Source organism: Taurulus bubalis, assembly GCF_910589615.1.
Source record: "Taurulus bubalis genome assembly, chromosome: 14".
Classification (NCBI taxonomy): domain Eukaryota; kingdom Metazoa; phylum Chordata; class Actinopteri; order Perciformes; family Cottidae; genus Taurulus; species Taurulus bubalis.
The window spans coordinates 15,963,553-15,987,132 of NC_136602.1; the positions used below are offsets into that span (position 1 = coordinate 15,963,553).

The 23,580-nt window shown below is 41.0% G+C and overlaps 1 protein-coding gene across 10 annotated transcripts in view; it reads left to right on the plus strand.

Annotated features, from left to right (window-relative positions):
- The window catches only part of LOC306746766 (neurexin-1a-like), a gene marked incomplete at both ends in the record, with an annotated part of 231,168 nt that overhangs the window by 127,947 nt on the left and 79,641 nt on the right, over positions 1-23,580 (plus strand). The gene's annotated exons all lie outside the window — the stretch shown is intronic.

A 23,580-nucleotide genomic window follows, 5' to 3' on the forward strand; every position in this document is an offset into this window, starting at 1 on the left:
GAATACTAAAACCAAACAACTTTAGGTATTAACAATATCAAAAGAGTGTTTTTAATTTTTTTATTTTTTTAACTTCACTGTAGCTCCATTAAATTAACAATATTGTCAAAATTAGAGGACGGATGAATGAGTTTTAATGTGGAGTTTTTGTTTCTTTGTTTTGCTCCAAGAGAAAATGAAGTCATTCCATTAAACCACCGTGCAGTGCCATTTGCGGATTTGATTTTACAACACTAATTTTGCATTATTTCCTATTAGTGAGCCATTTTATCAGCTTGAGTGGTGTTATTTATGTAGTCTTCACAGCTTGCATAACGAACAGTGTGTGCAGCACAACTCTCTATGTGGTGCATGAGGGCTGCTGCATCTTACCTAAACCATGTCGCTGATTATTCCAAGCTGAAGGTGCATGCATCACTGACTGCTTGACAGCGGCACATGCATGAGCAATAGATATTCATAGAAAGAGCTAATCACTTAATGATGAGTGTAGTCGTGACTGTGGTGATGATTTAAACCATAAGCTGCATGGCTCTGCAGCCAGAGATGCGTAGGTGCTGATGATGAATTGGAAAGCATCAAGTCGATGCCTTTTTGACCTCTGGGGGTCAGAGTTAACTTCACCCACTCGGAACTGATACAGTAGCGTAAACTGACAGACGGGCACTCTGATGTAACATCCACAAACGGTATTAACACTCTGACCGCCCTCTGTGCTGAAATACTGTACAGCTTGTGTGTTTGTATTGAGTGTTGCCTCCCTGTATCTGTCTGTTCTTATCAAGTCACATCTCGGGATGACTAAGACATAACTCTGTTTCTATTTCCGTACACTTGCATACATTAGCATCAGCGCACTGTGTGCCTGTCTGTCTCTCTGCTGCGATGGCAAAGCATGTTTGAATGCGTAATGAAACGTTTGATATTCACAGTATACTTACAGTTATATAAAAAGCTTGGGTTTAACATGTGTCAATTAATGGCAGGCATTAATAATGTCAAATACCTCGTCTTTGTGACGAATGACTGACATGGTTTGTAATGTAGCTGTAGCCCTCGCTTGTTCCTCTGGCTGTCTTGTGTGCATCAAAAGATACATTTGACACCCATCACAGTTGGTTGCTCTTCTCCTTCTCATCTTCCCCCTCTTTTTTCTTCTTTTCCTTCCTCTCTATTTTTCTTCTTCTTTTTCCCCTTCTTATTCTTTTCCCTCTCTTGCTCCTTCTTCTTTGACATATTCTTCACTTTCTCCTCCTCCTTCTCCTTCTTCTAGCCATTATTCTTGTTGTTCATCTTTGCTTCTTCCTCTGTCCTCTTCTTGCTATTCTTCTTTCCCTTATTCCCCTCTTCCTCTGATAACATTTCCTGAAGATCAGGTGACGTTTGACAGGTAACTGTGATATTTGTTCTACCTTTAATGCACCATGCTCAGTGGAGTCTATTATCCGTGCCAGTGTATGGTACACTCCAGATATAAAAGCCTCCAAACACCCACTTTTATAAGGGCACATATGTTGCTGGGCCTGACACAGATGTGTCACAGATGTGTTCAGCACACAACAGGTATACCAGGTGCATGCATGGCTTGGCCTTGAATGCTTGATCTGCTTCCGAGCCAAAGGTTGCATCTGATGCACCAAACTGCACCTGAATAGCCGTAAGCGGCTGTATTCCTGGACTTCTCAGTTTGCCGCTGATTGAGTTATTTAAAATAAAAGGTCATTAGATGTATTTTCCTGTAATGTTTGAAGCAAATAGCTTTGTGGCTCTTGATAAGTAGAAACATTGCTTTTAAAGTGGTTCCAACTGCTCGTTCCTCTCTAAAGAGTCTCTCCATGTGTGATAAAGTGTCGCCTGATGGACCTTTAACGGATTTAAAGGCCTTGCTCCAGTGAGGTTAGGCGCTCTTAGACCCCCATCCGCTGATCTCCCTCCACTATTCCTCTAGTGTACTGTGGTGGTTGGAGTCTTAAGTGAGTAACTACTAGAGACTACTCATGTCCTTTTATTCTCTTTTGTTCTCAAAGGGATGATTACACCCAAGACCAATTTCTCTTCTTCTCGCTGATCACTTACTTCGAGGGGGAAGGGTTTCTCAATCTTTTTCCTCGTTTGCTTTGTAAATAACTCTTCGTGGCTTTTTTTTTTACCTTCAAAAGAAACAAAAACAAAGAAATTTAGATCCAAAAGAGGGTATGAGCTCAAAGCATCACATCCATCAGAGACTTGCATAATCCTTTGGGTCTTAAATGGAAACAAAGAAGAGCTGTATTTGGCTTTGTGTCAAGGAGACGTCTCACTAACAGGAACAAGATTTGGAACACAATGGAAAAAAACTAAACAAAAAAGTAATCTAATGGTGAAAGTTTAGTTGTGGGAGAGGATTTTCTCATTTTGTGGCCATCTCTCTACAAGCATCTGGTTAAAGCAGATGCTATTGTAACTGTGTTGAAGTTGGTTTAGCTTTTTGTCCCAGGTGTTTGCTTTTGTGCAGGCTGAAATAATTTAGTTGTGAGTGTCTTCCCTTTAGCTGCATGCATGTCATCCGATTGTCTTGCTTCTCATACTTCAGTTAGGAAGTATTTATACCAAAGTACCAATTTGTCATTATGGGTCAGAGCAAAAGGCAACCTGCTGAATGCTTAGTGACATTATAGTGCAGGTGATCTTATAGGAAGTGATTTGAATCAGAATGATGTATACACAGCTTCTCTTTTATTGTTTGAATATATGAAGTGATTTGAAGCAGTGATGAGGCTTTTAGTAATAGTCCTATAATAAAGCCTTTTGTATGCCATGGTGCTCGTATTGTACTGAATATTTCAAACTTAAGCTGCTGGCTTTGTGATAAACCAACAAACCTTTTGTGCACTTCACAGTTCCACCACTTGGGGGCACAAACTAACAAGTAACTAATGCTGAACCTGATCAATGCATCGCCTCACTGCTGATGTCATTAACTTAAGCTACTGCATACTAACAAAGCAACGTATACCCGTATAAAGCATAAATACCTAGTGAAAACCTGTACAAATAGTCCAACATGAGCAAACATTACTCTTCTATATACCAGAATATCACATGTTTTTCTCAAAGTTTGCTGTTGAGGACATAGTAAGTCAGGTTTTTGTCCTTGTCAAGCAGCCCTGATAGATTTCCTTATTAGGTGTAATTATGCAAATCACACTGCTGATGATTATAAAAGTGTAAACACATTCAGCAGGAGCTTTCCTTTTCACCAATACAAATGATAACAGAGCAGTGGTTCCAAGCGGCTGACTTTTTAGCACCAGGTGGCTGCACCAAGTTATTGAGATTCTACAAGGTGAGAACAGCACAGTCGCCTAATGTGTGCAGCATCTGTTTTGTACTTCAATCGCATTTTGCTACTATATAGGAACACAAAATACCAGATAAAACAGATAAATCCTCATCTGTCCTGGTGCCAGATGGCAGATTATATCTCGCCGGTTATGTTCATTTCATACCAATAAAGTTGGTGCTTTCATCTTTCTTTCTTTTTTGTGCTAAATTAAAATGTATAATGCAGCAACGTGAGCTCTCCTTTTAATGTATTTGTACTCAGTAAACGGATCAAGTAAAATGTTCCTCATTTATATTCATTTAATTGGTTCTTCTTTTCCTGAAGGTGTGTTTCATTGTCTTCATGTGAACAGTCAGTGAAGAAGGACACATTATCCTCTGTGTCACGCTAGCTAAGTTGTCTTTCTTTGGGCATGACATGCCTGTGTATTCCCTGTAAACCGTAAAGATCAGCTCAGCAGTGCTTACACCCCCCCACCCCTCTCAAGCTTAGAACACTGAATTTCGAAGGGGAGGATGTTGAATGGCCGGTGTGCAAACAGAAGCAGGCACACTGCAGCTGAGCCTTGTGCTCTCCAGTCCTGAACTCTGAACACTGACACACTTCCCAGCTGAACCGGATTGTGTTTATCAGCAGGACTTTTATGTCCACATGTTCTCCTCATTCCCGTAACCCAGCGCTGTGCACGGAGACTGCGATCAGCATTCCCCCTCTTGTGCGAAATGGTCTTTTATTAGCAGGCGAGGCAGACTTGCCTAGATTCAGCACCCTCTCTGTGGACAGCTCTCCTCTGCCAGCTCGAGCACTGTGCATGCTTTGTTTACGTGTGTGTGTGTTCTTATGATTGTGTGTAAAAGAGAGAGAGAGGGAGAGAGAGAGAGCTGCCTATGTGAGCTGCAGCATCATCACTCTTCTAAAATCTTGCTTGTGACAGACTGCAGAGTCCAGTCAAGAACCTATAGAAAACAGTTTTGCTGGGGGATGGAGAGGCAAGGATGTGGTTGGACTGCTTGGCTTGAATTGTTTATATCCGCAGGACTATTATCAAACAACTTCCGCAAATTCAGAGAGAAGAAAAAGGAAAAGATAGAAGTAGGGAGACAGGGAGTGGAAGAAAAAGGAGGAATCTAGATATTACACAGTAGAAGTAAAACCAAAAATGAATCGAGCCTGTCCTGCATTCTCGTCTTCCTTTTACTGCTCATGAATGTCCACACAGGAGAGTGGATTGAAAATGACTGAACGGGGAGAGCAGGGGAAGGTTGTGAAAGGAATCAGGGCTGGGGGACATAGCTTCAATTCCTGCTATTCTGCCTAAATAGGCTCTTCCTCTGTAATGCACTCAGGCTCCAGTGATTCGCTATGTGAATGCTGCCCATTTGCATAGTCACTCTCGCTCCTGCTTCCTGGCTGGCTGTTGAGGCTCCCCCTCCCTCTGCCCTCCTCCTCCTCCTCCTCCTCCTCCTCTCCCCTCTTCCTCTTGCGCACATCTTCTGGAACGGCGCTGCCGACGCTGCCTGTGTGTGATTGTGTGTTCCTGCCCAGGGCTGCTCTCTCAGGTACTGTCACTGCTATCGCTTGGTCTCGCTGAGAGCAGCGATCTCTAGATGGGAAACGGGTGCGCTACTTGGCTCAACTTACAGGTGCAATCACGCCGTCTCCCGCACGCTGCTGCAGCTGTCCAACTCATGCAAATGAGACTCGGATTTAACTATGGTCCCATTCCTCTGGACATCCTTTGAGACCACTGGAGGGGGAAAAGAGGGGAACATCCGAATATCTGTCTTGATTTTCTGAAGAAATTCACTTTGCACAGGTGCTATCAGTCTCTTGAAGTTGTCTTTCTTTTTTTTCCTGGCAATTGCAATTTTTGGAATATTCACATCGTTTTTTTGGGGGAAGATGTTTGATTTTGTGAAGGCTTAACAAGGAGAAAGAGAAACTGAGAGAAATAACGGAACTCGGGGAATCGGAGCAAGCAGGGATTTCTCCACTGCTGTTGGAGGTTGCCCTAATTTCCTGAGTGAATGTTTCTGATTGTTTCTGTATGATGATTTATGATACCTCTTTACCTCCCTGGGTGCTGCTACGGATTTCTTAACTCAGTGGAGAACAGCAAGAGGCTTTTTTTTTTATCTCACAACCGACATTTTGTGTGGTGTCCCCTTTTTCTTTTTCTTCTTTCACTGTGGATCTGTGCGAGTGTCTCTGGGCAAAGTGAATTTTGGCAAGGTGAGAAGGATGGGGCTGTAAGGCTCACCGAAGTTCCACCTTGATCTGAATCCTCATCTGGCCACTCAGGGACGATGTTCGGTGGCTGGTGGACACAGTTTCCTCCCCTGAGGCCACTTACAGAGCCTCTAAACCGGAATTCAGCCTCACTCACCCACCTGGCCTTGTGGATCACTGCCCTGGCCCTGGGCTTTGTGGCCGGGTCAGAACCAGGTGCTGTGGAGAGTCTCCACCACATTCACCTGTCCCATGGAAACAAGCGTCACCATATTGTGCCTATTGCCATCCACAGATCCCCTGCATCCCTTAGAGCAGGGCACAGTAAGTATTTTATTGTCTTACCAGCAATACATTTTCTGCTTTCAGTAACTTCTTAAGCTGTTATTTTACATTTTGTCGCAGTAATTCACTTTTTGCAATCTTCATTCACTCTTTGGTTAATGTTGCCGATTGCAGTCAAAATATTATTTGATATTGTTTATTTTGTTGTTTTGAAGATTACCCTTCCCAGGACACACAGCGCGTCTAGCTTAGGTCCAGCCCCATGTTTTACAGTCTCAGCAAAGTGCCCTCTGTCTCCGTGTCTGAGATTAGCCATATCCCTATCTCCAGATGCTTCTCTGTGTCCAGATTAGACAGGATTAGAACGCTGCAGCGCTCCATGTTGCCCCTGGGTGTTTGGGAGAGACAAAGATGTGTTGCCTCCAGCTCTGCAGGGCGTCGAGCCGCTGCTGGCCTCTGCCCAGCATGGAGTGTGGATGAGGCCTCTTTACCCTGTTTGGCACGAAGGTTCATGACACAGGGAATTAAAATAGGAGGAATCTCACGTATGAGGAATTATATAACCTCATCCCAAGTATTCATGGTAGACTGCAGTATGCTCTCCTCAATACAGTATGTGTGAGAATGATTTTAGAATTACTGCATTTTTTTTTTTTTTTTGGCATCCTTGTATTTTTCGCAGTGTTTAAAAAAAAAAAAAAAAGTTATTTTATTTTTACCTGCAGTTGCAGAGCGATGCTGATGTTTAAGATGGAAGCAGTATGACACGCAGAAGTCTTTACTCATCATACTGCCCAAGCGTTTTTAAGTGACGTAATCACTACTGGTGTAACGCTGACGTAATGCTGAGGTACCCTGGCTTTCATTGAGCAGACGCTGCTTAATAACGTACAAAAGTACTGCAATGTCTCTAATATTAAGTTTAAAAGTACAAGGCGTTGAGTTGTGAGGGATAACGCCATTGCAGAGCAGCACTGGCATTTTGAGGATGTTTTTATTGGACACGGGAGCAGCTCAGAAACTTCACTGGTGCCCGGATCACTGGGCAGAGTTAGACCTGTACGAACAAGGGAGTCAGTCAGTGCTCTTCAGTGATGATGAGGGAGATGGGGAGGTTTGCCGGCCTACTGAGACAACAAGAGAGGCAATTAGGCCACTCTGCCATGACCTGTCTGGAGCGGACAGCGCTCAGCTCGCCTCCTGCTCCCTCTCAGGACCTCCGGGGCATGTGGGGCTTTCAGGCACATTCCAAGACCTAATATCATAGTTAGCGTTGCTGCCTCCACCGTGCTGTTATTATGAGAGACAAAGTGAGGGGCCGGGGGGAAGTGGGGGGGTGGGGGGGGTGGGGGGGGAAATGAAAAGCTTTCTCGGTAACATGATTACATTTTTGGTTGAACAGCGCACGGAGGGTGCATAAATGCAAAATGGGAGACATGCTGTTCAACATGGTACCTGGCTCCAGGACAAAGCCTGCTGTTGTAAAAGCCCCGGTGATGTTGTCTTAGCTGTGCTGCAATTGGTTTAATTTTCATGGGGCTTGTTCCTTACATGGGGTGTCTTTTCACTGCAATTAAACATGCACAGCTCAATTGTTTCATTTTAATTTGTGAACACAAGAGCCAAAGCCCCTCAGGTTTGATTCTGTATTTTTAACAGTATCTTTTTGGCTTTGTATTTGTACTTTGTATGTATTAAACAACCAAAAGTAGCCTTATGCTGTCTTCAATTGTTCTTTCTCACCGTTTCTCTGCCCCCACCGTTCTCATCTCCCTCATAGCTTTTGGTGTCACCGCCAATGTTAAAATCTAATCCTATTATTGTCACAGTGCATTTAACATTGTCTCAAGTAATTAGACCAAACAAAGCTAATAGAGTGCCGACAGTTAGCTCTATATGTAAATTGCCTCCATTTCATGAAAAGGCACTTTTTTTTACTTGGTATGTCGCTAAATTAAACTATTAACTCTGGCTGCCCCAATGGTGGGTTAGCCATCCATTTTTGTCAAATATTCTCCATGATGTCAATTCCTTTAAGTGATTTCATAGGAAAACACACATTACTCTATATATATATATATATATATATATATATATATATATATATATATATATCAGAATACTGCAAGCGAAACCATGCTTCGTCTCCTTTGTATTGAACGTGTATGCCTGTCATTGATTTATGTGGAAAGAAGAAGAAAATTACCATGGTCAGGATGTATGAAATTGAGTTGGAGTATGATGCATTGTTTGTTTAGGGCTAGCAGTAATGAGGTTCAGACAGTATCAACTCTGAGGAGCAGACATACCATTCATCATGAATAGACTCCCCGAGGTGATAGTCCTCTTTCACATAGATGGATATGATACTCGATATGGTGGATAACAAGGTTATCATATTTCTGTATCTGCTGTTCTTAATCATTGAGACTGGACTTATGATCGGATCAGTAGGAAAAAGTGTTTTACAGTTAAAACTAATCTTCAGTGTTTAATGGGAAAGGAGAATGTCTATGGATTTCTTTAGATTATCTGCTTCAAACTCTTATTGGTAAATGCAGAAGATGGTGATCTGAAATTCTTGCTGCCTGTCTCAAAATAAACCGTATCTTCCACATTCTCAGTTGTGTTCCCTGTCTGTGCTATGTGGATATATGTCATCCTCTCAGAACCATAGCCCATATGTCTGGGAGGGGGGAAGTCAACCTGAAGATCCATGACGACGATGTGATATACTTCACACCTCAGGAAAGACACACGCACACACACACACACACACACACACACACACACACACACACACACACACACACAAACACTTGATCCATCGACTGCTGCACAAATGGCTTTTGTATTTCAAAACTCGGGGGTTTGATCAAAGTCGGCGAAGCAATTTATGTGATTATAATCATTTTTAAAGCTCTACACTTTCAGAGCTAATGGTTGAATGGGTTAGGGACGGTGCTCGCCTGTGCTATTCCTGCTGCAGAGAACAGAGGAGTGGGGGAAAGAGAAGGACATAGGGAAGAAGTAAAAGAAGATAAGGAATAAAGAACAATGGAGGTGGAGAAGGTGAAGGCAGAAAGGAAGAGAGCAAAAGAACGAGAGAGAGAGAAGAGAGGGAAAGTGGATATTATCTGATGTTCCCCTGCTGCCGGTGTGTTGTGGGCTTGTATAATATAATTACTCCCATGTCTCTGAGCTGATGTCATTCTGCGATAGTGTGAGGATGACAGTATCTCTGCTTCTGTGAGGCAGCTGAGATGATAGCTGCCCTGATAAGGATCTGAGTACATGTTCCTCTGCTCTAGAGGGAGCAAAGACAGTTATTGACCCAGGAATGAGAGAGTGAAAACTGCAGTCGTTTCATTCTCTCCTCTCTCTGATGTGAGAACACAAACACCCTCTTTTTTTGTATTTGTGTGCAGGTCTTTAACCTACTTGCATCTTATGATAATCTCTTCCTCCTCCCCCCTTCCTTCCGTTCTGTACTCCATCTCTTCCCGACCACTTGGCCTAACCCCCCTGCTCCCAGCCCCTTGGTTGGTCCGCAGAGTCCATCCAAGCAGACAGAGTGGGCAGCCTTTTGCGCCCGCAGTGGTCTTTGTGGTTTGGTGGTGACCAGGCTATAGATGGCATGAAGGGAAAAGAGACCTGACTGTGCATGCGGTGGGCAGCGAGGGGTCAGCTGAGTAATGCGTCTGGTTTCGGTTACAGACTTGGGGAAAAAGAGAGGGAGAAGAAGAACCCCCTCCTTTGACTCAACATGCTTAGGTCCCGGATGAGTTTGAGTCAGGGAGCTCTTTACCCATAAGGCACTCGGTGAATCATCGTCAACAGCGTCGTCTACTTTGTCATTTCCCTCGTTCTTGTTCATCCACGTCTATCTGTCGGTTTACACCTATTACACCTAAGGGTATTTCTTTAAAGTTACGAAGTTTGTGAGTGAGTGTTCGTTGCAAGTGTTACATCCGTTTGACATCGAACAAGTGTGATGGGGAAAACACGTCATCGTGCACAGAAATCACAGAGTCAAACTATCGCACGGTTGACTGCATCATTCTCCAGTATTGCAATGTTGACGTCACACATACACAGCTGTTAATCCTGCATAATACAATTGCATATTGTGATGGCATAAAACCACTGAAACTACACCAGATGCATAATAATCATTAGCTTATATGAGACATTTGTTTCAACAGCAAGACACATCAAAACAAGAGTATGACAGATATACTAATGTACTGTATAGAAAAAAAGTCACAGTCAAATTGGCAAGCAGAACTTGGACCTGTCAAAGATTTGTGCATTTAGTGTGGGAGAGGAATAAGAAAACGATTGAATGTGAAAGGAGGTTTTGGAAAAAAAGAGAAAAGCATCCCGTCCACATTAACTGTGTTTGAACCACGGCTGTATCTTTGCATGCCGTCATTAACTGTATGGGAGACAGCAAGTGTGGAGCAGTGATGCATCTGTAGTGCAGGTCAAGGTGTTAAAGATGTTAATGAAAGAGCTCAAACAGTTTCCCACAATCCATTCTGATTGACTCTATAAATACCTCTCCATTTCCCAGCGGAACGACAAAAGAAAAGAGAAAAAAAATTATAAAGTGGAGATCTAGAATGCAAAAACCCACATTTGTAATTTAAAAAAAAAAATCTAATCTGAATTGAGTTCATTCACTCTGGAGAAGCCTCATTCTCAGTCATTATAATGAGGCAGCAGCTATCTCTGTGCCAGTCAAGCTTGTATACAAACACACACTCATTGCACATTTACTCACAAATGCACACAAGCTCACTGCACACACAAAGTGCAATACTCTCCCGGATCATCTTTCATCTCTTTGATCACTTTGAATCATTGTCACAAGGGTCTGACTGTGGGTAGTGGAAGTGATATGCAAATTTGCACATGGGGAAATGTTTCATTTATATAGTGTAACATATAATTGGTTAGTTAGAATTCAAAATGGCTCATAAAGCGAAAAATGCACTTAAAAGATACATAAAAATATGATCGTCCAGACATACCGTAGTTACAAGAGTACAGTTATAACTCCCCTAGTGATGGACTAATTGGGTTCTGGGAAAGGTCATTGGAGTAAAAAAAAACAAAAACTGAAGATGGAGGGTGAAATCGCTCAGCCTTTTACACCCTGATAACCCCAGACACAGGGAGGCCGGAAGGGATGGATTTCTGTGGCAGCCAGCCTACAGAAGACAAAAAAGTATAATTGCCATTGATCATGTGATCTATAATGAGCCTCTACTATGTTTCACATGTCTCATTTTGGGTGGAAAAAAACCTCCATCCTTCTGCTCTCCTACGTGGGTGGTTTGATTGACAGTGTTCTAATTATTCTTAGCCTAAAAATCATTACCCAACAACTTTAATATCATCAATGTTGGATTAATGATGAAAAATAAATTATTAAGATAAAAACAACAACAATGAATGTCTGCCCTGTTGCAATAGAAGGCCCCAATAAGAACCAACCATGTCACAACTATTCTTTTTTTGCAATTTACAATTGCTCACCTGCAGCCGAGTGGCAACGGAAAGAAAGCTGCTCCCTAATCCACTCTAATAGGATTGTGTGGGATTTCACCTTCCTCATTGCTTCTTCCATTTCTTAGTGCCTCAGGCCTTCTGGCATGGGCTGATAAAAACACGCCTACCTAAGTGCAAGCTAATATTAGCATATATTTTGCAACATTGTGCGTGGGTATGCGTTGTATTTCTACACTTTTTTTATTTATTTATTTCTCTTTTATTTGTTGGTAGATGCATGGCATCGGTGTGAGATAAAGAACAGCACTGCTCTCGTATGGTGCTCCTACAGAACATTGCCTGTTTATAAAGGGGTGGCAGAGCTGTGTGTGTGTGTGTGTGTGTGTGTGTGTGTGTGTGTGTGTGTGTGTGTGTGTGTGTGTGTGCATGTATATATATATATATATATATATATATATATATATATATATATATATATATACATACATACATACATACATACATACATATATATATATATATATATATATATATATATATATATATATATATATATATATATATATATATATATATATTAGCTGCTCGACAAAACCCACTCTCACGCTCCTCGGTACATCTGCACATGCAATGTATATGTCTTCTTATTTTCTCCATGTTTATGTTATTGCATAATTTCTTTAAGATATGCAGCTCATTAAATAATATCTCAACATTTAGTAGAGGCTTACTTACAAAGTGAGGCTACTCAGCAAAAAGCAAAGCAGATGTTTAATCCTGCAATTAAGGCCAAGGCGCGCTTGTTCTCTCTTGGGTACGGCTTAGGAATAAACAGTTAAAAACAAGCGTTGTCATGCAGGGACGACACATAAGCAACTCTTTCCTGGTATAACATAAAACGTATAGAACACATTTTTATTCATACATTAATATGGGTTATCTAATATGTGACTATGTTATATGCTGCTTGTCAATTTTCCCATTGATGTAAAACGAAGACCATACATGTTGCACAGTGCATTTCTCTGCTTTTGATCTACCTACTGCACATCCACATGGCCTTGAGCTAAACCTGATTTGTTAAAGACGAGGGGCAGTCTATCTAGGCTATATCTTTTGCTTTTGTGAATAGTGCTAATGTACAATTATGCTCAATAACAAACAGCAGCTCTAGCTGAGCCGAAAGCAGGTTCTTTGTGAGAGCGGTGTTTGTGCTGATGCAGGTTGGCTGCATATGGTGACGGGCAGCCGGAGTTGTCTCTTGTCTCAGATCAGAGCTCTGGCCCTGGCCCTGGACTCCGCTTTCTGCCTCACTTCCACTGTGTAATTATCCCCCACACTTGTCTTTTTCGGTAATTAGAACTGCAGTCATACTCCACATCTGTTGGCTCCCTAATAGAGAAGACAACAGCTTCTAGAGACCATTTGGAGGCTGTGATGTTTGGTACATGCAACGCACAGACACACTGAAACTAAATAATGCACTGATGTTTGATGGCACGCAATCAGTCAAAGAGGCTTTTAACTGTGGATGAAAAAACAGAGAATCGCCTGATGCTTGATTTTATCCAAGTCTAACTTTGATATGTGTGTTCGGTGGCACGCAAATTAAACACTGGATGCAGAAAAATTTAATCAACAAATTGCTGGCAAACAAAATGGCTGACCTGAATTGAGAGAAAGGGAGCATTGAGTCTGAGGAGCAAATGAGGCAAGTGATGATGAGAGAGTAAATTAGAAGCTGTCGATACTGTGAGACACGTCTATCAGAGCCAAGGCTGTTGGCTGGGGAGGCAGATATGCAGCTGGTCGGGGTAACAAAGGGCCCGTTTGGTGTATTGCCCCATTAAGACAGTGGTTCTTGTCAGCTCTGCCTGGATGGGCAATTCTGCTTCACAAGGCAGGGGCTCATGTATCACTTAGGGCTCAGGGGAAGTGAGCATGGCAGAGGAGGGGGCAAAAGGGTGTGAGTGACACTGGTCGACTGAGCATTCATGGCTTTATATTGCTGGCCCAGGGGGCAGAACTTTACCTCAACCATGAATTGATGGTTCCCTGCCATGAAGAGTGAGGGGAGTTGGTATGACTGCCCGGGGGCCCCGACATAGTGAGGTGAAGGCTTATCTCTTCGGAGCAGCGCGAGGAGGAAATATGGCAAAAGACTGCAACAGTGTGACGCAGGGGCAAATTTCTTGATTCACAATCTCTGTCGAACTGCAGATTGTATGAGTTTAGGGTCGGATACGTACGGAGCCTATCTATACTACAACATTAAGAAGAGACGCTTCCTGTTAGTGGCATTACAGTTTGTTGCCAACGTTGCACCACATTTCATCAAACAATAACCACATGGTAAAGCCTATGTTTGTATACTCCTGTGTGAATGTAATACTTGACAAATGAAAAGTATGAATATTTTGTTATTTAATTAGTGCAATATAAACATAACATAAATAAAATAATAAATATGAAAATTTAAAATATCATCCATCTTCTTACAGATGCTAACTGCACATATTCCACTTGGGGTAGATCCATCCTTCTTTGAGTTTAGATAAAGGGGGCAACACATGTGATAATTAATCAATACAGCTAATTGATCATTTTTTTCAATTGTTGTTTTCGCATTTTTTACGTTAGAAACAATATAGAAAATTACAATATCAAAGTTGAGTGTCTCATTAGGCATTCATAAAAATGCTTAATGCAACTCCTCTAGTTGCAAAAAGTCTGATTGTATAGAAGTCTTTGAGAAGTCGTCTCAATCGTTTTCAAGTATTTTTAAATTGTGTGTGTGTGTGTGTGTGTGTGTGTGTGTGTGTGTGTGTGTGTGTGTGTGTGTGTGTGTGTGCTTGATAAAGTAGATAGTGTGATTCTGCTATTGCTCCCTGCAGTATAAATATATGAAACTACTTCCTAATCAACCATTTATCTATCTTAAATCTTTATCTCTCTCTGTTTCTCCCCCCCTCTTCCTCTCATTCTCCCCCTCCTTCTCCCTTGATGTGATAGTGATTCAGCCTCGAGCTCTGACTTCAGTGCTCCTATGTTTTTTTCTCTCTCTCAACGTTTTTATTCGATTTCGTTGCTCCTATAATTCTAATAATCTTATACCCTCTAATAAGGATGACCAATCATGGGGCAAGCAGCAATGCTCCACTTTTAGTCCCCACTTAATTTAATTATATCAAATTAGCAAAGCAGGGAGAGAGGACTAATCCTTTGCAGCTTATGAAGGCAGGTTGGACACTGTCAGCTGTACTGTGTTGAAATGCTGCTTTGGGATTGTCTTCATTAGAAGGAGCTTAAGGCGCATAGGTCACTGGATACTGTTAAAACAATACTGTGTAAATGGCCTAATTAGAATATTTGCCTAGTCTAGCCTAAAGACGAAGGGCAACTGCCTGAGGGTTTTAAAATCTTCCCTTTGAGAATGCGGCTTTGTTTTTTATCCATGTTTGATTCAGTACCACTTATCATTTACATCCATTATCATCAATAAGTCATTACATTCACTCTTATTGAAACACATTAAAATACACATACTGTATTGGTGTGTATATATAACTGAATACTCTATCGGTCGGTGGTGAAGATTAAGTCTCTGAGCAATGAACTGTAAAAGTTGATATCGACTGTGCCGTATATATGCCAATATGCTCAGACTTATTAAGCCAACACAAAGTAAGCAGGCAAGTTGTGCTCCTGGTTGATTTAGCACCTCTGTCCACTCCGCTTTCTGCTGACTAAAAAGAGACTCGCTCAGCCCTGGCCTTCTGATAAAGACTGAAGGGAGGATTTATCACTTAAAAATAAAAGGGGGGAGAAAGAAGCGTGTAAGAAAGCAAAGCAGGGTGGCGGAGTGTGCAGTATACAGTATCGTATGTTATGGGTTTGTTTCATGACACAATTGCAGCAGTTATAGACTCACCGGCAAAATTGCTCAAGATCCACTCCATTCTCACACAATAAATGTTTTGTGTATAAAATGGATGAGATGCTCAATGCACAATGTTTTCATCTCGTTTAGGGAAACCTTGCCCCTCACATATAGTTTACATTACAAGTTAGTTTTGCTGTCATTTCAGTAGTACATTGGACAGCGTTGTTCCAGCCTCAACCTGTGATGAAACCTTTTTGTATGCTTGCTAGTTCTGTTCTAACTGCCTTTTCCATTATAAGGGAGGCAGTTGTTTGTGCTGAGAGGATTAAGACAAGTCAACAATCCATTGCCTTTTTAGTCTCCCAAAGGGCTGCTCACACACCAGTGAAGATGGAGAATGGCTTTCTCCAGGAGCAAAGCGTGATGTTTACATTGTTGAAAGGACCTCGCTATACTGCAATGGAACAATGAACAGATACAGAAATAGAGATTGGGGTAGTGGAGGGTGGCCACGGCGATGTGGCTTTGTCCACTATACCTTGCTCTCCAGTTTTCATTGTCGAGCCCAATTTTCTTCTTCTGTGCCCACGGGGCTTTAACTGCTGACTCCAAACAACTGGAAGAACAATTGCACTCAACTCATATTTTCAGAGCTGCTGTTGTTCACTGTGCTTATTAACTAATTAACTATTCCCACATACAGAGGCTGCCAGTCAAAGGTGACAAGCAATTAATCACCTCTCTTGTCAAAGCATTTGGTTACTGCTAAATTGACCCTTAGCTGGAGGGTTGTTTTTTGTTGTTGTTTTACAGCAGACATATGTTTTTTTTCATTTTTTATTTTCATGCAAGATTATAATTATTTTAATCATGAAAATGTTAAAGAAAACATTTTCAAATACATTTTCAAATAACGGATAAGGCATTTTGTCCTTTTTAAAATGTTTACTCCCCATTTAACGACAAAAGCCACACAGAAAATGCATCAGTTAACAATTAAAAGATTAAATAGATTTCTGTAGACGTACTATAGTTACATGCTCCATTTACAATGCCTCCAAATTCAACATAACACAACAGTCACCATCACATTTGAAAGCTTTTTCTAAAACCAACCTGAAAACCAGCGGTCACTAACAGGCGGACCGGGTCCGGACCCAGACGCCTTGTCTCTGGACCCTGGACTGAAAACCAATTATTATTATTACCGAATTATTAACTGTTGATGGATCGCTTCTATTTCACCGGCGAAGCTTTTCCTACCTTTGCGGCTCTCGGTCCAGGAAACGCACCAACTAATCACACGCCTTGAAAATCCTCTCACTTGATCCTACTCGACCAATCACATGTGTGTATTCCGTTAAGCCCCGCCCTCGACTCGAGTGAGATCTTCACACACACGGGAGGAGAGAGACCCGGAGACCCGATAGGAAAAAGTCTGTCGTGAGCCAGTGAAGTTATTTCACTTGGCGCTCCAAAAAGATAAATGCGGACTTAACCAGAGCCTTTAACCAGGAATTGACTGTTAGTATTCACATAACCAGTTAAAAAGCAGAATGTCTCATGTTCAGAGATATTTAAAGCAGCGATGTGAAGCGCCATCACGAGACAAAGCGCACATCTTTAGAGCAAACGGACCGACTCACATCCCAAATTAAGGCACAGAAAATAAACCTAAGAGCCCAATATGATCAGAACCCTAACACATGAATTAATATGATCAGAACCAACATAAACTAACTGACCAACAATGATGTGAACAGAGGGGAGAAATGAGCTGAAGCAAGGGGTTTAATAATCAGGTAAAGTCCCTGAACACACATTTCTCTTTTTAGATGACAATAATATAGTATCATGGCTCTTTTGATTGGCATCACTTGACGCCCAAATAAACTGAATTTGAAGCTGCATGACAATTTAAAAAATATTTTTTTCTAAAATAATAAATTACATTTATTCATTTAATTTATATAGTCACATTTTTCAAAAGCTTTCTGTTTTAAATCCAGCCTTTATTTTGCTTGAAATAAAATATAATGTATGTATTATTAAAGTATGTATTATTTATAATTATTCCAGTTAAATTGGAAATCTGTAATAATAAATATTGTTTAGATGTTATTCAATTTAACTTTCTTTATTTAATTTGACAGTCAGTTGTTGACTACATACAGACGTTAATACAACTGTTAGCTACTTCAATACATATGGCACAAAATCATAGAGCACAAATTTGACATTATTATGATGTTCTGGACCTTTGCTCGAACTGGACCTCACAGAATTTTAGTTGAATACCCCTGCTGTAAACACTAAAATGACTGCAGATGTCAACTCAGGACATAAACTGGACTTACAAGGCCATTTTAGTGTTGCAGTCAAAGGTTTAAGAAAATAATAACCAGTCTAGATTAATAGAATGTAAGCATAAGGAGCATAAATTGCAATCTTGAGAACATACTTAATCTAACATTGTTGCCTTTCAGCAAAATTCTCAACTTAATTTAGCTTTCACTTTAGCTTTCACTTAGAAATAATAATTTGTAACATTTTCATTGAACAAGTTTTCATCTTGATTTGACCTCTTTTACCCAAAAGTCTTTTCTAAATACTGAGGGCTCTATTTTTGTAAGTCAGTGGACACATGGAGGCAGGTATGAGTAGTGACTTTTGCCATGATGAGATGTTCACAATGCTTATGTGCTTTTTTTTTTCTTGGTGTGCGTTGTTGGCAGCAGAGCAGAACAACCTATGAGTAGATTTGTCTTTTCATCATCAGTCAAAGCAGCTCCCCTGACAACTCACCGTACAGTAGAGAGAGAGAGAGAGGGATCTATTGTAAAAAAAAAAAAACAAGCTTGTGTGTCCTTGAGCAAAAGGCAAAGAATTATCAGGAGCAACTTTATCAGCATGGTAGGAGATAACATTATGCTACTGTGCTGCTCTGGAGTGCTTTTGCCAAATAAAACAAATGGTTCTTTGACATTAAGTGAACAGCCAACAGAACTGGCAGCCAACTACAGTGGCAGTCTGGCAATGGAAGAGGTGCATCCTCCAGCCTGTTCCTCATCCATTGTACAGCCACATGTGGATATACTTGGAATGACAACAAAAAATCTTCTTCTTTTTTTCCTGCTTGAGGGAATTGCATTAATGTCAAATTGGCCTACATATCCCAAAGCATACTTTATAAGCCTATGATTTGTATCCGTACATGCACACATTAATTGGTAAAGGCATGGAAGCAGCACAGAACACAACTTCAGTGCACCACACTCTGGTGCGGGTAAAGCAACAATCCCAGGTGATTCTTAATACCACGGCTTCTCTCTCCCTACTTTGGAGCAGTTAATTTCCCAGCATGTCGCCAGAACACCAAACTGGCACCGACAAAGAAAACCTCTGACAGAAATGTCACCTCGGCAACACAAAGCCCCTCGGTGCACTGACAGGAAAGTACAGTCTTCTCTAGAAAAAAGATATGTTTTTCATTTATAGCAGCAGCAACACTGAACAAATGAGAAATAAACGGTTTAAACTGACACAAATGTTTACAGTAAAATGGGCAAACAGACAATGAAAAGATCAGTAGAGAAATGTCATAGTAATCAACATAAAATAGCGTGTTCTTGTGATTAAACCACATAACTTTCGGGGTCACCAAAATCGCACAAACTGGAATTTGTCTTGCCTACATCGACATGGACTAGCAGAGGTGGGGATCGAACCGCCAATCCTCTGAATGAGGATCTGCTCTAACACTGAGCCACAGTTGACCTGATTATATTATCATGTAATATTGAAAGGTTTGAGATGTAAAACCCTTTTCTTGAATGAATGAACTTAGTAACGCTTAATATTTTACAACTGTGTATATATAATGAATATGTTGACAGAAATTAAAGTGATTGATAATTTAAAAATGTTTTCAACATTGCTGGGAAGTGACTGTGTAAAACGACACATTTTTAAGGTCTTGGACATCAAAGCTGAAAGCTGAGATCTTTGTCCTGCAATTATTTTTGCCTGTTGAAATAACTGTAAGACTGGGTAACAGGAAAAAATTTAATTATATATCTAAAAAATATATATTAGTTCCATTGAAATTTAAATAATCAAATTGTGCTCCCCCCTTCCATTCTTGCAGGTTCATGTCAAAAGATGTTTGAATATTATTCAGTAATTTTTTTTCTGGCAGGGAAGGCTCGTGGGAATGATACTGTGGATCAAACAAAAATCCCTTCAATATGTAATATATATAGACAGATATCACTTTATTGGCATCATTATTTTTGTTTCACGGGGTGTGATGTACCATTTAATTATACACTGAAGCTGTGTGAACGGTGCCCCTATTTGCCCGGCTCTGTAATTCACAGCTTTGTAATCGCTGCCAAGTTGGAACATGCAGCTGAAAAGAAGAACGTTTGAAGAGTTTTGCTCATAGTCTCACTATCTATTTACCACTTCATCTCCTCAGCCACCAGACCTTTTAATTGTCCCAAAAGGTAAAATATGGTGACAAGGGTAGATCAGGGGAAGGGCAAAAAAATGTATCAAGTTGACGCACAATTTTCCCTCATGGCACAAAATCTTAAGGGGCATTGATCGGAGATGGCTCCTTTACCGGATACCGATCGTGTTTTATTAGACAATGGTGTCCTCATAAATCGCTGTAATGATTTCTCTGGAAACCTAAAATAGTAATCCAATAGACATCGTTAAGCTTTTTTAAATTGTACGCCTCCCTGTGGGGGGCACAGACCAAAGATAAACCCAAATGATGTTATCCTTAATATAGTTTTGTCCTTTTAAATGATTTGGGGAGGAGCAACGTTTAGCAATTTATGCAAATGTTCACCTAATTCTTTCTGTCCCAGTCACAAATGGGTTTTAGTTTTTCAGATTATATAGATGTTCTAAGATGTATAGGATCTATGGATATCTCTATATAGGAATTATAGGATCATATATAAAAGTATAGGAGATTAATGCACTCTCTCCTATATATATATATATATATATATATATATATATATATATATATATATATATATATATATAAAACCTTAACATTAATATAAGATATATAAACGAGAGATGATTGGAAAAAGAGTTTATCATACTTTGAAATTCCATTGAACAGATGCATGAAAAGCATAATAAAACAAAAAATCTGAAAGAGCTATTCTATATGCCACATCTCGAGAAATCTATTTTTGCACACCAGTCATTACGGGAACCCTTGGCAGCAAAAAGAGAGAAACTCAAGTGTTAGGTGCTGACAGAAAGCAGATCCATAATGTCATATCTCCTTTTCATATTTTCATCACCACTATGTAATTATGATTGGATTCCTCCTCAGTTTCTCGGCAGAGGTGGTAATATGAGGCTCGTTACGATGGCCATGTTGGAGGTCAGAGGAAAGACGGTCTGGGAGCCTGACCTTAGTTGAGCAGTATGAGCTTTGTTTGTTTATCCTAACCACCCCACAACGGCTACACTCGGGCACAGAGTCAGTACGCTTTTCTTTGCTCGCACACATCCGCCTCTTCGCGTGACACTGCGGAATAGTTTGCTATATGCTCCGGTCTTAGCGGATATGGACATTGAGAAGCCAGTGCCAAGAGGGCTCGAACACACAGGCCATGCCCGCTTTCCTACAGTCTACTGTCCCACACACCTCTTTGGCCAAATGCAGGGGAAGGATGGATGGTGCTACATTTAATGAAAAGCAGAGTGTTTGATCTGCCAATGTGTAGCTTCTTTGATGTTAACTGACGCAGCAGAGGGCAGCCAGCTCTCAATGTAGTCCAACATGAGGACAGATTAATTCATTATCCTTCAACAGAGGAGACTTGTGGTTGAGGAGTTCATCCTGGAGCTCTCATCATGAATAGTCTTGAGTAAGACACACCAATGCCTACTCAAAACACACTGCCTCTTGGATTCTGCACTGTGACCTCTCTGGGGAAATACATATGAATGTAGGAGTTACAAATGGGATATGTGAAGCCATACCAATTTACATTCTGTTTCTTTGGTTTTGTGTTGGGTAGTGCTACACCTCAAAGAACTTTGTATCTCAACCTCCCCTCATTGTACTTTGACATCGTCCTTTCATTTTTCTTTTTAATTATACAGTGGATGCATAGGGAAGAAACTGAAACTCGGGTCAAATTAACGAGACAACAAACATCCAAGTAATTCCAGCACCCCACTGTATCTAATGACTACAACAGATCCATATTGGCCCCAGTGTCCCGGGATAGCGCACAAATAACAGATATGGAGCCAGTGTATAATTACTCCCACCACTGGAGTCACACAGGCACGTGTCTGCTGATTTCATGCCACTGCATAACTGTGTAGGTGTGCATTAGCCATGTTTCTCCATGCATCTTAATCCTCAACCGTCCCTCAAGGAGTCCTTCACTGGTCCAGGGTGCTTGCATGGCTTTTAGACTGCTTTACCACATTATTAGCGTCATTCTCTGAATCTTCTTTTTGGAAACATATAATCTACACATCACAGAGTAGTTAGTTGAGTTGGCTTTTGCTGCCTTGACATGAGGGTCTTGCTGTTCATCCTTTTAGCGTAAGGGTGTCAGTAGCAATATCTGCATACCAGCCCACTGAAATGAGCAATCTTTATGTTAAAGTTGTGGGTTTCTTTTTTTTTTTTTTTTTGAGATCACCAACAGTAAATAAGCTGTCAGTGGGATAAAGTGGGTGTCAAATTGTATGAATAGACAGAGGGGGAAATGGCCGCTTTAGGGCCCAGTGAGTTCCCACTATGACATGGTTTAAAAGAGCTTAATTATAATAAGCTGGAGCATGGAGCAAGTGTTCAATGGCCTGGGGGGGAACTTGGAGACAGTGACAACAGTCCAGCGCAAGCTACATGAATTGGAGATTGCTCTGTGAAGGGGCCGACATCAGATATGCATTAGTGGAACAAGGCAGGTTTTCAACAGTAGCCGCCAGACTTCATGAAAAAGAAATGATGCCTGCCTCGCAAATATATTACACATAATGTATTTTCCTTTGTAGAAGTCATCAAGCTTCATAACGCTTTATCCATTAGACGAACATGAATGCTTACAGTGTTATCTCATTACGTTTTACAAATGCGAGTTATTCTTTATGAAAACAATAAATCCCGCCATAGATCTGTATGTCGCAACATCATTCGTTAATCACATTATTGTTAATTAATGATGCAATTCTTTTTAGCTAATGGTTGACACTGTGTATTGACTCCAATGAGGGAGTGAAATTGGAAAAGGAACTTGAGAGCAGAGTGACGCGCTTTAATCACTGCACTGCCAAGAAATGCCAGAGGGAGGAAAACAGAAATAAATAAATATATGCAAAATATATCGATAGTTTTATATCCTCGTGAACTGGTTTACAAGACAATATTGAAATTACAGTCAGAATGATTTATATTCTATTGTTCAGGCTCAGGCTGTTTAACTCCCTGTCTCCATGAATATTAACACACTCGCTTGCTCTCTGTTTCTCCTTCTTACTCACACACACATGTAAATGCACAACACACTAGCAGATCTCCTTGTCTAATTCTTCATGAAGATGTCTGTTTTTATGCTAATTTGACAGCTGCATTTATTTTCAGCCTTTCTCACAGGCATTTAATTCCCAATGCCATACTCGTTCATTCAAACTTGCACACACATATACACACTTTATTCCACAAGCATACTTTTTTAAGTCCTGGCAGAAATTAATTCAAACTATATCCCAATGAAGGTTTCTAATTGGGAAGAAATAGGAACTTATTTGATTGAGACAGCTCTGGCTGGTTGGTAAGCAACACAACCAGAGATGTGGCTTCATACAGGACCATTCGCCCACTTTTAATAGACCACTTCCTTCATTCGGCGAGACGGACTTATTTCCAACCGTCAATTTGACTAGGTCACTGGAATAATGCCGCAGGGCTCTTTCTCACTGAATAGCTACGTAATTAGAACTGCTCTCCCATCTACCAGGTCATGTTCAAACCTTTCATATGGCTGCGACAGACAACGAGCTAATGCAGTGAGACAGGAAGTAGCTGGTTTGGAGGTCACAAGGAGGGCATAATTGGACCAGTCAGTCAATAAGGCTGCCGGCTGAGTCTGCCTTTGAGGCTTCTAATGAAGCGCGAGAGACGAGGAGGTGCCCGTTTGGCATGCTGGTTACCTGGGCACCGGGGACATGACTGCAAATTTGCTCGCATTCACTTGTGTCTCTTCCCTCTCGAGGTGAAGCGGGCGATGGCAGTAAAACTGAGTAATTGTGGGGCATTATGGGGAAAGTGGCACCAGTACCTGCC